This window comes from Nipponia nippon, unplaced genomic scaffold (genome assembly GCF_047370975.1).
Source record: "Nipponia nippon isolate SJK-2023a ecotype South Korea unplaced genomic scaffold, ASM4737097v1 scaffold_1, whole genome shotgun sequence".
Taxonomy (NCBI): Eukaryota; Metazoa; Chordata; class Aves; order Pelecaniformes; family Threskiornithidae; genus Nipponia; species Nipponia nippon.
The window spans coordinates 46,677,845-46,692,341 of NW_028262290.1; the positions used below are offsets into that span (position 1 = coordinate 46,677,845).

Below are 14,497 nucleotides of genomic sequence, written 5' to 3' on the forward strand. Positions count from 1 at the left end.
ATCCTTGCTCTTTGCTTGCGGCACAGTTGCCTACCACTCAGACTTGGTTTAGTTATACCGTAACTCAGGCTGTCGCTTCTTGCCGCTAAAAGGGGTGAGTGGGGGGAAAGGCTGACCTTCACGCCAGTCCTCAGCTTCCATAGGAATGCTTCCAATTTGCCTACAGTGGCAATGAGGGCTTTCAAACACTGGATTACCACGGATATAAATATATCTGGAGAAAGGCCGCTTGAAATCTTTTACTTAGAGCGGTGGAAAAGGACTGCAGATTTGCAAACCCTTGCCATGCCCTATGTAAAAGTAGGGGGCCAGGCCACTTTTTCCTTATATTTTATATCTGTCTACCATGAAACAAGCTGGAGCCTTTCCCATGGACTCGCTTTGCACACACATCCATACCGTGTGTCTTGTGCTTTCTCACAGAACCAGGGAGTGGATGAGGCTTTAGCCTCACCACTGTTCCTAAACCGGCATGAAAGGCGCTTGGATTTCTGCCTCTGATTCTTGTTATCTGTGTAAGCAGAACAGAGCAAAAGTTTGAGGCTCTTAACCACCTCCTATTCTGTCAGGAGAGAAAAGCAACTATTTGATGAAATAAACAGAAGCCCAGTGGTAAGGAAGAAATATGTTCTAAGGTGCAGATAATAGAAAGTATTCAAAATGTTGGAAACACCTCATGGGAAGCAGGAAAAGTACTGAACCATCTAACTTTAATTTCAGGCATGCTCTCCACCCTCCCCACTATCGTTTTGGTCCCTCATTTTTTCCCTTTCTAAAGTACTATTGTCTTCCTCTACCTAATGGATGCTACCTGAAAGCCTGCCACATTTAACCTAGTGATGTGCAAAAACAAAAAAAAAGGTGCATAGAGAACATGGGGGAGTAAATAGTTTTTGGAGTTTGATATGAGTCTGAATAAACAGATAAATTCAATGCTGACATTAATTATTTCTATTTACCTGTGTGTGGATGAATGGTTAACAGGGTAAAAAACATAACGTCCTGTGGCACTGTTTCCACCTTCGCGTCTTTACAGGTGCACTGAAGTTTGCTTAACTGTATTAACAAAACTGCCAGACTTAGGAAGGCAGCATGAAATCTGAAGGAGGAAATGACATGAAAATTCATTTCCAAGAAGACTCAGGCACACTGATGAAGCTGATCAAGAGGGAGAGAGGGAGGAAGAAATGTTAATAAATGCTAAAGACAGCAGATCGTTAGAAAGTACTGATAACAAAAATCACTAAGTAGGTAAAGCCCTGGATTCTGACTGACAAGAGAGATGGTCTGAACCACTGTGCAGATAGTAACAAAACCAAAACTTGTTCAAATACCTTGAAGTAAAGCTGAAACAACAGCAAAAAAATCTACATATCCTTTTGCATTGATTCAAGGGCATTCACCTCCTAACCTGTAAGACTGGCCTCTGCAGTAAGACAGTCTCTCTATCAGGTTAAACCACTGTCAATGTATTCACATTGCCACATTAGCAAAGTAACTTATGAAAAAAAACCACTTGGAAAAACTAAGAGAAAACTCTCTGGGAAGTTGTGCTGCCACACCGAGGAGGGTAAGATCTCAGGTTAACCGATGCAGTTGTACCTTACCTGGTTCTGCAGTTTAATACCGCCACGTGCCCCTACTTCTTTCCGCTGAGCACAACGTGTGCTGGGAGCTGGAGCATTTGACCTTCCCCAGCTCTCCGGCAGAAACTCCGGCATAACCTTTACCTTCAGCAAGGAGCTGTGCTCATTTTCCCCCTCGTGCTCCGCGCAGAGCAATCTAATACACCTCATCATGTGGTGTGTTGCCATAGCAGCAATGAATCCAGTTGCTGCCACACAAAAGACTGACAAAAAGTTGGGTTTTTTTTTTCCTGTCCACCCACCCGGTAAAAGTCAGGGTTGTTTTCTTGTGCAGCAAATCTAATCCAGATAGACTCATGCCACCTGCGAGAGCTAAGTTGTGGCGAAGTCTAAAAAGAAAGACACAATTAAACTATATGTTTTGCTTTGGGGGGCTTGGGGTTGATTTTTAAGAAAACAAATGAGTTAATAGTATGAAATCACCACCAATCTCTTAAACAGCTGATCATTATTCTTCTGCTCCTGCATTCACTAGTTTCAAAATTTAGGTCCCTATCTCCATAGGAGTTGCAATCACATAATCATGCTCGGCAGACAAAAATGCAATGGTATAGCTGCAGACAAACACCAGATTTACACCTTCAGAAACAAAACGGCCACGTACTTCCACCCTCCTGGCCTGGAAAAAAAGTTTTACAAAATTGTTTGCTTGTGGAACAGAATTGTATTTACCTGGAAAATGGTAAATAATCATTATTAACACTGTCTTACTGCATTAAACACGAGTACTAACCATAGCAGAGCCTTTTGAGTTAAATATTGATGCTTTACAGCTTCAAATGAATTCTTGCACTGCTGAGATGTCTTAGTAATACAATTCAAAGTCTGCCTTGGGAAGTGTACTAGAATACAGGAATTACCACCTCTAAGGTCCCACTCTTGCAACTGCATCTTTGAGAACAAATTCTTCCTGCAAAGCAGGGCCATAGCCTTCCTCCAGCAGTTCCAGCAGACAGAAAAGGACTGAACGTGAAATGGAGCCAGGCATTTCACCTGTAGGAAGCTTCTTCAAGAGCAGGGACTGCACTGGCAGCAACCTGATACGTGCCATACGAACTGTGCCAGGCTTTTCTGAAGTGGTCCTCATGGGGTTTTCCCAGCAACCAGCCTTCCCCAAAACCTGCTAGGTGTTTTGAGTCGGAATAACTGCTTCTTGTTTCCAAGATAAAAAGTCTGTTCAAGTTGTGAAAGATATTAGTGCTCCAGGAGCATCTTAAATAAGAACGTAGTCCTGCAACTGTATCATCAAAAGGTCAGCTTTCCTACTCAGTTTTCCATTTGCCTGAACGTGATGGAAGATGCAGAAAAAACAGCCTCTCCTATCACAGATCTCGACCCACCCTGTTAAGAGAGTCCAAAATAAAAATAAAAATAAAATGATAACTACTAATTCATTCTGTCTTACTGCTGTACGAGTAGAGTTAAACTCTGTCCGAGTTAATATTTTACCCTATTTTCATACAGGACCTGCAAAGCTGTTTGTGGAATCTGTATACTACTGTAACTGCCAGCGAAGGCTGGCTTTGGGGTTTTGTAGATGTTCAGAGCTGCAGCTGTTCTAAGAGACCTCTGAAGATGGAAAACAGCAATGCAGGCTCCTGGAAGAGTCACCTGCCTTGAAGTAGGTATTTATTTACTTATTCCCTTTTAAAATTCTGTCTGGCATTCTGAATACAGGGACAAAACATGGTGTAAGAGAATTCTCCTCAGAACAACTTCTACAATTATTCAATGCGTATCCTCTTAATTGTTACCACACGATGAATTTTCTTCCCCAAATACTGACTATCAGAAGAACAGATAGGCCATAAAGCACATCCTGAAGTTGTATAATGTGATTGAGTTTCAGTTGTTACACAGTCATTTGCAAACTCTGTGATAAGTACTTTACACACAAACAATTGCAAAAAACCCCAAAAGCTGAAAGGCAAGCAAACCTTCCATGCACGTCTATTAATGTTACTGTCTGTCTTGTATACTTTTAGTGACTTCACTCTAATTGCATGTAGAGTAAACAAGAAAAAAGGAAAATGCATCGAGGGAGCCTAATGGACTATTAAAGGATGTCACCTGTTTTAAAAGAAATGAACACAGGCTTTTGAAGAGCAATATCCCTCTGTCTGAACCAACAAATGATCCAGGTCACGCAGCTGAAGCTGCAGGCTGGAGCCCCAGCAGAAGCCTTCCCGCTCCCTGACCAGAGGGCTTTCCCACTCAACAGGACTTGCGGACGTACAGCACCTGCTCACTGTTTAGAGAAGGGCTGACAACACAAAGATTAACAGAGCCATAATTTCAATAATTCATGTCCGCTCTGGTGTCCCAAGGCTAAAAGCAGACTCCTGTATCACTCACGATTTCACGCTTTCACAGTCTTTATTTCTTCTGCTGTGTTACCCCCCAAACCCAGTTCTCCTTCACTCCTATGGGTTTGTAGCGAACTTCAGGGGACCTGCAGGAAAAGCATGCCAGTTTTAGAAATTGTGCTTGTCAGTAATAGGGAACAGCCCTGAACTCTTCTGTAACACAGGGAGGCACCTGGAACGTGCTCTGAGAACCAGCTTCCACGTGGCACTTAGTTTTGTACGGAAAGAGGTGAGCATGGCTTGAAGCATCATCACGTACTTACTGTTCTGGAACAGAGTCAGTTAATACACTACCTGGGAAAATGCAACAGGCGATCAAGCCAATGTCAAATGTACTCAAAGGAAGGTTATTCTGCCCTTCTTTAAACACCTGTTGCCCAGGGGCTACTTTACACAGATGGCATCAAGCCCAATTGGACTTGCAAGACAAATGGCCACTTTCCCATCAAAGTATTTTCTCATCAGAAACACTACTGAGCCTTCTAGAGGGCTCTCTTCCTATTGCTGTGGGATAACCGATCCTCTCACACAACACTCAAGCCACACAGAATACAGGTAAAGCCTGGATGCTATGAGAACTGACTCCCTCTGGAGGAGCTCAGCCTGCAGCAGCCATCAAGACTTGACTCTCCCTTTAAAACACGGTGTGAGCACAAGAGACGGAGTAGCAGCACTGCTCCAGCACTGCTCCAGCACTTCTGAAGCCAAGCAGAAACCGGCATAGGGAATCACATCTCTTCTCGCTGTCCCCACTTGCCTGACGGACAGCGTGACTCCCCTCGCGCTGCCTTCGCAGGACCCCTGCCCCGTGTGCCAGGCAGCTGCTCTGGTCAGTGAGTAGAAAAGGCCTCCCTAGTGCTGACCAAATGGCCAAAGGTCAGTCTGCAGACCCCAGGAGATTGCAAGATATTAAAAGCAAACACCTGTGGTTGGGTCTGTTCACTGTCTGATTTCAGAGCCACAGATGATCACAGGTTCAGGCTTTCCTTTATATAGAGGTCAGCGCTCACTCTTTTTTCCTCATGTAATTGTTTTCACAAGGAGCCAGAACTATTAAGCCCCATTGACTCAAGCCACATCCTGGCAGAGCCAGCCTCTGTGTCTCGGCAGGGCTGGTGGGCTCGGTGCAGGGGCACCCAGCTGGCTCCCGAGGGTGTCAGCAAGATGCTGTGCCAGCTCTGGCTCCCAGCCTGCTGTGCTGGACCCAGGCAAGTCCTCGTACAGCTGCTTGGATGTCACCACCAGGTGCTCCTCAGAGATCTGGGTCCTGCAAGACCCAACCCTGGACAGCCTGGGTCCAGCATGGCTTTGGAGAACCCATGAGGTCTCCCGCAAGCTGGAGCACGGCGGGGCAGAGACAGCCAGAGGGCTCTGCACAGCCCAGCCTCCGCCTGGCATGGCTGCAGCTGCACCCGCGCTAACAAACCCGTCTGGACTCAAACTGACTTGGGTGCCCTTCTCAAATTAACAACGCTTCAGTCTGGAGTGGTGGAAAAGCAATGCAGAAACATCTCCGTGGCTGAGCCACTTCACGGCACCACAAATATTTTGTTCCGGCAGTGCTGGGGAAGTGGCGTGCAGAGACAGGAGCAAGCGGCCACGGGGTTGGCATGGGGGGAGACCTTGCACTGAGGCAGGCAGAGAGTTTGTGCTACAAAACTGTGGCCTTAATCTCCTAATAGCCGAAAAAGGGTCATGACAACTGAAGTCTTTACAGCCCCTCCTTCCCCCTACTCCCTTCTCCCTGAAGATCCAAGAATCCTGTAGTCGATAGTGCATGCCGCTGGCAGCCAAAAGGCCAGGCAAGCCCTACGGTGTGAGAACCTATGGTGCGAGAACCCACAGTGTCCCGAAAAATTACTTCAATTATCTGATGAGTGGGATTTCTCGCTTCGTGCATGCCTCTGGTTGTGATTAAACTCTGAATGCAAAATAAAGTACTTTCACCAAAACAGGTCAGAATGAACAAACACTCTGCCACCTGGAGACTGGGCTTAGCCTTGCATTTCACCTACCAGCGACGAGCAAGAAGGATATACGTCATTTCCAGCCTCTCCCATCATTCCTACTTCTTCCCCAAGGGGAATGCGCTGGCTGTGAACAACCTAGGATCGGGGAGGTTTGACCTGTATTCTCTGCGCTGCCACAAGCATCTTGATTTCCCACACAGGACTGGTCTGTGCAATCCCTTGTTAAATACTGGTGAGCTGCTCGTAATTTTTGGCTCACTATTCTGAATTGCTTATTTACTTCTCCTTTCGTTAAGGACAACTCACTGGCTGCCACAAAGCATTGTCAAGTATTTGCCATCCACGTCAAGACTTTGTCAGGTCTGGCTTCGCTTTTTCTCTCTCTCTCAGATGCCTGACATGTTCCCTCGCCTCATCCTGCTACCCTTCCAGGGAACGGTTACTATGGCACTGAACACAAGGCTAGCGATCGCCGCATGAAGCAGCAATACAACACTGGGGAGAGCAAACGTTTGAAGACTGGACCTCGACTATGCAGCAGAGCGATGGCTCGAGCACTTCCAAAGCATGGGAACAAACATGCAAGCGCAAGGGGCCACGAAGCGGTTTGATGAAACGGCCTTTTTCTAATGGTTCGCAAAAGAACACATTTAAAAAAAAAAAAAAAAAAGAAATTAGCAATTAGGTTCCCTAACACTACAGTCACTTCTACACTTCTCCAGAGAGGGATTTATTTGAAACACATTTCTTCATTTATATTTTAACATGTTTCTACAAGGGGAATAGCTCAAACCACCTCAAAAACCATCTGGGCTAAATCAGCCCAACCACCGGCCTCTCACCACTCACCCAAAAGCCATGTGGCTGCTGCTGGTCCTGCCCGGCGGCCTCCTGCTCCCCCGCTCCCCCCCACTGGCTACCCGGCAATCCTGCTGCACCACCTCTCCGGGGAGCTCAGGCGTGAGGCGTGCGCGTGTGCTGGGGCACGCAGTCGTGAGCTAACGTGCATGCATATTTTTTTTACATTGGGCAGGCAATTTTAAAAAAGTGCAAGGTTTCTTTCAGCGGCTTGATGATAAATCACATTTAAGACATAAATAGATGTAAGCAATGGACTAGGTGAAGAGAGCAGACGATCTGAATTTGCATATCTTCTATTTTAAGCATCTAACATGAATGACCTGAATTGCCCATGTAGAGACACCTGCCTCTCTAGAATGAAGTTACAGTGAATTGCTGCTCCTAACGCCGTCCTCTGAATTGCATCCAAGTTGGATGCTTAAAGCAGATGGTATCAGTACGTCTCCTAAGGCTCTGCTTCGAGTAGACAAACCCTAACCTCTTTAAAAATGAACAAAATCAGTTACAGGAGTGAAGACCTAAATCCAGGCGATCCGGGGGACGGAGAGACCCTCTGCAGAATCCCCTTATGCCAGAGTGGTCCCAACAGCTGCTGACAGAAGAGCGATGAGGGCTTCTGCTGAAAGCTCTAGGTTACTTCATCCATTTACTTCCCCTCACCTCAGCTAACCAGCATGAACTAAAGAGGGTCAAGCCAGTACAGAAAAACAAACCTCAGGGGGAAAATGGAGGCCAGCTGAGGAAGAGGGTGGCAGTCAGGAGGTGGCACCCTTCCCTCCGAGTCGGTACTCGCGGTGGTGCTGGGGGCAGGTGGTGAGTGCCAGAGGGTGTTCTCCAAAGCAGGGCTTTTAGGCAAGAAGCCGAACAGTATTTCTGATCACCTATCATTATGGATCATGCAGTTCTCCATAATATTCTGGCCTGCAGCACTGGCCAGATTACGCTATCAGTAGGTAATTCTGGTTGCTACAGTTCCCCCGGCAGTTTCAGTCGGACACAGCAGTCTTCCTCGCTTTCTGACCCCAGATCCAGGTTCCTCTGATAGGAACGGGTATTAACATTTCAGTAAATATGAACCTTTATACAATCTTCCAGAATGTTTAATCCCTGTGATTATTAGGGATATGTTTACGTATTGTTGTTATAAAATTCTGTGTGGTTTTGTTATCGTTCGGGGTTTTTTTGGCTACATCTGTCACAAAATATAAAAATCCTGCCTTGTAAGAGATCTAAGGATTTTCTGTCCTAGCTTAGCATAAACTATACATGGTGATGTTTGCCTCTGTAGATATGTGGTAGGAATCCTGTTAGCATTTATGTATGCCTCCCTAGATACTTATTCCATGCTTTAATTAACCCTAGGATTTGAGTCTTGCATGAGAAAATTATCAAGTAGGGCCACAGTAGTGTGATTTAACCACTCAGCCAGAGGGAGACAAGGATATTTTATTTTCAAAATTACGAAGGATATGCCAACAACCTTTCAACTACAGTAGTTCACTGGCAGTAATGGCACCATGATAAAACCAAAGTCACTGAAAATAGTACCATGACATTAGTAGTTGAAAAGCTAAAATTGATATGCATGTCTGGTCTGTTTTGTTGCAGTTAGTTTAAGGATATCAAGGGAAGTGTGCTGTATATACTAGACAGGGTGCTTTTATAACCAGAACCTGGCATTTTATATTCGCAGCTTGGCACAAACTACAAGGGAAACTGATGGGGAGAGCTCATCCCACCCCTTATCTGAGATTAAGCTGCCACAAATTCCACAACAGCTAAGCATCTCTATTTGAGAGCCATCCTGCGGGCTGGCAGGTAGAGTGGGACTGGGGCAAAGAGGCTATCAGCTAGGTGAGACCCCAGGACCACCCCTGAGCTCCCCCAAACCCTCTTCCCACCGCACGCAGGAGCAGAGAATCTCATCACGGGCGCAGCAGCTCCGCCGCCTCTCCCCGGCCCTGGGGACAAAGGAAGCAGCAGTGGCACCACCCTCCCAGGCGGCTGTCATAGAATCATTAAGGTTGGAAAAGACCCTTAAGATCATCGAGTCCAATCATTAACCTAGCACTGCCAAGTCCACCACTAAACCATGTCCTCAAGCCCCACGTCTACCTGTCTTTTAAATACCCCCAGGGATGGAGACTCAACCACTTCCCTGGGCAGCCTGGTCCAATGCCTGACTACCCTTTCGGTGAAGAAGTTTTTCCTAATATCCAATCTAAACTTCTCCTGGCGCAGCTTGAGGCCGTTTCCTCTCGTCCTATCCCTTGTTACCTGGGAGAAGAGACCGACCCCCACCTCGCTACAACCTCCTTTCAGGTAGTTGTAGAGAGCAATAAGGTCTCCCCTCAGCCTCTTCTTCTTCAGGCTAAACAACCCCAGCTCCCTCAGCTGCTCCTCATAGGACTTGTGCTCTAGACCCTTCACCACTTGGTCCTGCCAGGACCAAGCAGGGAGCAGTACCCATCTCTGTGGGGCTCCTGCTGCTAACCCGGGGCTGTGAGCCCCAGCGGCCGGCTTGCAGTGACCTTAGGCGGGGTTAGGTAGCTTAGGGGCTACCTGGAGCACCACTGAACAGATAACGCACACTTCACTGCCTGGAGTTTTCCTCCTCGGCCACAAATGCCAGAAACATTATTAAAAAAAAAAAAATCAGTAAAATTTTTGTCCATATGCTACTGTGACCTGACTGCCTATCTAGGGCTGAACCTGGCTACAGGTTAGGGCTGCAGGTTTCCAGAGGAGAGGGAAAGAACCAGACTCGGCTGACAGGTGAAGTAAACAGTGTCCAAACACCATGGCAACGAGAACAAATTCCTACCTATCTGCTTTTATACATGTCCTCTCAAGCTTGCTGCCGTGTTACCGTGCTGCCAGGCAGCGTGTGTATTCTGCTGTGGGGCTGCAACAGCGTGCCTTCCTGAATGCTATGAAAGTGATTTTGCCCTCAAGCAACAGTAATCTGCACAGGATTTTCTTTGACTACTATAAAGCTTCTTACTATAAAGAACCACAGTATTTATATGAACAGTCCTCCAAAGACACAATCAACCTTTTTTTTAAAAAATCACTTCTCTGACTTTCAAATATGCTATTATTACATGATACTTAGAATGACTTCAAATAAAACAATTCTATAATTAAATAATTTTTTATTTCTTTTGTTTGCTTTATGGTTTGAATGGCACTTTGTACTTCTATTTGTGCAGCTTTTCAATATAACAGCAGAGGAGGGAGAAAGCAGTAATAGAATAAAAATAATCTTGAAATAAAAACATGGCCAAGAGATTAAGGGAAGGGCACTAAGTGAAACTATTTTTAACTCTTACTTTAATATTTGTTTACACTTTATGGCCTTTATTTTTGAAGGGAGAAAAAGAGCAAGATTTTGCTACAGTTTTACCTATTGCTTTATAATCTTAACCCAAATGCTTTTACTTATAGTGCTTTGCCAATAGCTGTCTTCTGTCCTTTATAGCAACTTGCCTTCGGAAGTCTGGAAAATGTAGGAGGCAGTAACACGTCTGAGATACTTCCATCCCCTCACTGCTTTCCCAGAGCCAACCATTGCCCTGTGGGTTTGCCCTAACACCGGGAGAAGAGCCCCGTTGACTATGGGGCTCACAGGATTTCATTGCTGCCAGCATTACGGAGTGGATGCAGACCTACACTCAGGCATGGACTTTAGAGAAACACAGACTGGACCTTGCCTTACCCGGTCCACCACCCTGCTGCTTGTGCTGGCCCAAGGCAGTCTCCACCTGCATCACGGACAAGCCAAGCACATGTAAGGCCACGTGTACCAGCCTAAATTTCTGCCATTTGACCCATCATATTTTGCAGAGTACATCTCCATCACCTGGTTGACTTCAAGCAGGCAAATCAGGTGTAAACTCCCTCTTTAACAGGCCCAGCATCACATCTAGCAAAGCAAGTGTCTCCGAACAGACGCACTGCCGGAGCTCACTGTGCCCCGGCGCAGGGGAAGCCAAAGCTGGTGATGTGGACACAAGTGAGGCTCACAGGATGTGCCGAAACTTAGCCAGCTCCTGTGCCCCTGCTCCGCAGCGTGGAAGAAAGCCTGCTTTTGAATCCAATGAGTCCAATTAAGCACATTCATAAGCCTTGGGAGGACTGGAAATCAATAAATCTTGCATTGACAGAGATGCAACTATTAAATAAAACCAACTCTTGATTTTCATTTATGGGCCTATTTGCATTTTTTTTTTTTAATTCATGCACTGGGATGTAGTGGTTTTCCTCTCCCTAAATCTCTCTGAAAGCATGTTAATGTGTCTTTTTTTTTTTAATTTAACAAAAGTAAAACTGGACAGATTCAGAAAATCTAATACTACTCAGAAAGAAGTGACATTCATTAAATGGGGCACCATCAGCAACAATTACAATAATGTGTAAGTATAATGCTGTCTGTCTGCTATTAGCATGAAAGGTAAGTATGAGGAATAGCACTGTGATGAATGTAAAAGCCTTTCTAGAGAAACCTTTAAGATTCCAAACAGTGGGTAAACCACAGTGCTGGTTTTTACATGACTTAAACCAAAGCAAGCCTGACTTTCCTGTTGGGAGTATGGTAAAATACATAGTTATATAGGGAACAAAAGGAGAGATGGAAGAAAACAGAATGACACAGTCGATCTGAAATTGTTAACTTGTAAACTAATGATCTTGTTTCAGTGGACTTTGTCATTATGCAGAAGAGGAAGCACTCTCCAGTTTCCAACTGAGGGCACTGCAATAGGACATCTGAATCCCTTCATCTGGCCATACGATTAATTACTATACATACCAATGTCCAAAGAGCTCCAAGTTTGCCACTGTCAAACTCCATTTGACACTGTCCCACACAGCATCCTTGTCTCTAAACTGGAGACACGTGGATTTGACAGTTCGACGGGTGGACCACTCGGCGGATAAGGAATTGGCTGGATGGTCGCACTCCAAAGAGTTGCCGTCAATGGCTCGATGTCCAAGTGGAGACCAGTGATGAGTGGCGTTCCTCAGGGGTTGGTATTGGGACCGATCTTTGTCAGCAACATGGACAGTGGGATTGAGTGCACCCTCAGCAAGTTTGCCAATGACACCAAGCTGTGTGGTGTGGTCGACACGCTAGAGGGTAGGGATGCCATCCAGAGAGACATGGACAGGTCTGAGAGGTGGGCCTGTGTCAACCTCATGAAGTTTAGCAAGGCCTTGCAAGGTCCTGCACATGGGTCGGGGCAATCCCAAGCACAAATACAGGCTGGGCGGAGAATGGATTGAGGGCGGCCCTGAGGAGAAGGACTTGGGGGTGTTGGTTGATGAGAAACTCAACATGACCCGTCAATGTGTGCTTGCAGCCCAGAAGGCCAACCGTATCCTGGGCTGCATCAAAAGAAGCATGACCAGCAGGCCGAGGGAGGTGATTCTCCCCCTCTACTCCGCTCTTGTGAGGCCCCACCTGGAGTACTGCATCCAGCTCTGGGGACCCCAACATAAGAAGGAGTTGGACCTGTTGGAGCTAGTTCAGAGGAGGGCCACAAAGATGATCAGAGGGCTGGAACACCTCTCTTATGACAACAGGCTAAGAGAGTTGGGGTTGTTCAGCCTGGAGAAAAGAAAGCTCCGGGGAGACTGTATTGCAGCCTTCCAGTACCTGAAGGGGGTCTACAACAAAGCTGGAGAGGGACTTTTTACTAGGGCATATAGTGATGGGACAAGGAGGAATGGCTTTAAACTGAAAGCGGGTAGATTTAGATTAGATACAAGGAAGAAATTCTTCACTCTGAGGGTGGTGAGGCACTGGAACAGGTTGCCCAGAGAAGCTGTGGATGCCCCATCCCTGGAAGTGTTCAAGGCCAGGCTGGATGGGGCTTTGAGCAACCTGGTCTAGTGGAAGGTGTCCCTGGCCATGGCAGGGGGGTTGGAACCAGATGATCTTTAAGGTCCCTTCCAACCCAAACCATTCTATGATTCTAAGTTTGCGAGTTGGAACTCATTCATAACATCCTCACCTTCTCTCACTTAGATTCATTTACGTGTGAAATGTTGCGCGGGAAATGGAAGTGCATCCTGGCTAAAATTAGCTCAGATGTTTGAATGGGCTCCCGGCTTCCTCAGGGAACTAGTTTGTTGCAGTCTTCAGACACGAAGCCTGAAACAGATTTCAGAATTACTGCAGCAACCCTATTCCCAAATCTAAAATGGTCATTTCACATCTGTCTCTTCAACCAGTATGCGGTGGGCACACCTGGAAGACCCTTTCCCGCACCCACCCTCTGTCCTTGCGTGTGGCTCTGCAGGGGAGGGAGGTCCCTGGAAAGGCTGCGAGAGGCAGCGCCCGCAGCTGTCCCCTTGTCAGAGCACGGAAACACTGTCAACCTCAGCTAACAGCAGCTTCAAAATAGAGGGGCGAGAAGATGAGAGAGAGAAGGAACTGAGTACCCAGGAGAGGTATCACACCTGAACTGGGTCACTGGGGAATCCGTCTGGGCTTGTAGGATGGAGTCAAGGCCGCAGGGAACGCAAGCACTGCTAAAGCCAGCTGCCTGGTTTGCCTTCTCCTGACATTTTTCCAACTGATTTCCCTTAAAAACATCCCAGAAGGAGTTTTGGCATAAGAGGTTCTGGCAGGAAAGTCTGTAAAGAGTTAATATATTTGGTTTCCAGCTCTGGCAGGCTGGATTCATTTCCTACTTATATCGCAAGTAAAAATAAGTTCAATCTTTTCCCTGTGCTTTTCCACAAAAAAGAAGTTCCCACTCCATTTGAGTAGATAAGCAGCCTTTTGCTCTGGAGAGGCCAGTGCGGGAAAGCAAAGGAGTGATGTTGATTAAAAAAGAGGCAAAACAGTCCCTGCCTTCCTGAGGAGACCTGCACAATTCTTACAACAACCATACTGAGACCGCCTGGTGCTTCAGATAGAAGTGACTCTTAGGGGACAATCCTCTGGGTTGTGTTCCTGATCGTTTAAAAATACAGCATCAACCCAAACTGCATTTGTGCTAAGTGAAACAGTAGTTTTAACTGATTTTCACTGAGCAAGGACATCTCTTCATTAAATTCTAAAGGATGTGCTCAAATAAGTTTTAGCAATTTCACTGTTATTAATTTAAGCTCTACTTCTAATATCAGCTGGAAAGTTGAAAAGCATTCTCTTAAAATCAGTTTATCGTCTTTGTTTTGGCAATGGTTTATTTCTTTCATTTTTACCTAAATTTAACTACAGCTGTTTTTCTTTCAATAGCAATATTTGGTATTTGTACCAGACAATCACCGTAGCGAGGAGGTATCTGTAACTGTGAACCCAACCGAACTGAGTGTTATCAAAACAGTTCTGCAAACAACGTCTGACAATTTATAAAATGCCACATATGGCAATACCCAGGCCCATACTTTTCCCTGAAAACAAAAAGAATTGAAAACTAATTTCTGGCTTAAGTTATGGATAAGTTCAGAACATAACTGACCAATCCCCCCTCACCCCTTCCCCCAAGATCCCCAGACCAAGCTAAAACTCAGCATTCAAATGGGTGTGCGCTCCCTCAGCCTTCAGATTTTGAGCTGAGAACCAGATACAGGACTGCCATCCGTAGTACAAAGGTGAAACAGGACAAAAATGATAAAATAGGGTTTTGATCTGACTGCTTATGAA

General features: G+C 45.9%; 1 protein-coding gene across 8 annotated transcripts in view; it reads right to left on the reverse strand.

Moving 5' to 3' along the window:
• DTNA (dystrobrevin alpha) overlaps positions 1-14,497 on the reverse strand; it is a 232,177-nt gene that overhangs the window by 128,290 nt on the left and 89,390 nt on the right. The window contains exon 2 of one of the 8 annotated variants that reach the window (XM_087753972.1): positions 4,002-4,098. The exons of 5 other annotated variants lie outside the window; for them this stretch is intronic. The gene's annotated coding sequence lies outside the window, so the exon portion shown is untranslated. Of the gene's footprint in view, positions 1-959; positions 1,150-1,607; positions 1,744-4,001; positions 4,099-14,497 lie in introns of those variants that run through there. 2 more of the 8 variants (XM_087753964.1, XM_087753986.1) reach the window with 2 other exon arrangements.